Genomic DNA, 1,236 nt, shown 5'->3' with positions numbered 1-1,236 from the left:
AGGAGATTTGATATTGGGAAAATTGGCTTTTCCCAAGTGAAAATCCTGACACCCCACCCCAAATCCATCAAAATTTCTGGGAGCAATCCTGACCCTCAAGTAAATTCCAGATTGCCATGGGATGGAGGGCAAAGTGACTCACAGTGGCCTGGAATTCTCTTTTCCCTGTTTAGGAGCTCCAGGAAAAATTGTGGATCCTGTCATTCTGCCCATGCATCCACCTGGGGAACCTCTGAGCCCATGCAATGGGTGTTGAAGTGTTAAATAAAATTTTAGTGCTGGCAGGAGGTTGTCCCTGCCCTGGTGATTCTCCTCCTGATTTTCTTGGTTTTGAAGGAGATTTGACACTGGGAAAATTGGCTTTTTACAAGTAACAGCTTGGAGGGGGATGAAAGCCTTAAATAAAATTTTAGTGTTGGCAGGAGGTTGTCCCTGCCCTGGTGATTCTTCTCCTGATTTTCTTGGGTTTGACATTGGGAAAATCGCCTTTTTCCAAGTGAAAATCCTGACACCCCACCCCAAATCCATCAAAATTTCTGGGAGCAATCCTGACCCTCAAGTAAATTCCAGATTGCCATGGGATGGAGGGCAAAGTGACTCACAGTGGCCTGGAATTCTCTTTTCCCTGTTTAGGAGCTCCAGGAAAAATTGTGGATCCTGTCATTCTGCCCATGCATCCACCTGGGGAACCTCTGAGCCCATGCGATGGGTGTTAAAGTGTTAAATAAAATTTTAGTGCTGGCAGGAGGTTGTCCCTGCCCTGGTGATTCTTCTCCTGATTTTCTTGGGTTTGACATTGGGAAAATCGCCTTTTTCCAAGCGAAAATCCCAATCCATTAGAGAAATCCTGACCCTCGAGGGATGCAGGGCAGCGGGGGAAAGGGCAGCACTGACGGACGAGTCTGGAGGGATCCGGGGAGGATTTTTGGGATGCGGAACGTGCTTGGGATCATATCCCCGATGAGCTCACTGACGTGGAGCTGCAGGGCCCTTTGGCTTCGCTGGAATGCGTCTGAGGGGATGGGAACTGGAGAGGGAGACGGTAAACAGGGCTCTGACAGGGGTCAAATATCCCCTGGCAGGGGAGGCTGGAAAAAGCTCCCCAACTTTCACCAAATTATCGTTAGAAATTTCTCCATATTTATATTTTAATTATAAAACTGTATATTTGTATTTATATTTGTATTTGTATTTATATTTATATTATAAGTTATTATTACTATAATATAGAAATAT

Source organism: Geospiza fortis, unplaced genomic scaffold (assembly GCF_000277835.1).
Source record: "Geospiza fortis unplaced genomic scaffold, GeoFor_1.0 scaffold439, whole genome shotgun sequence".
Taxonomy (NCBI): domain Eukaryota; kingdom Metazoa; phylum Chordata; class Aves; order Passeriformes; family Thraupidae; genus Geospiza; species Geospiza fortis.
The sequence above is the reverse complement of the archived record's forward strand: the minus strand, read 5'-3'. Positions refer to the sequence as shown.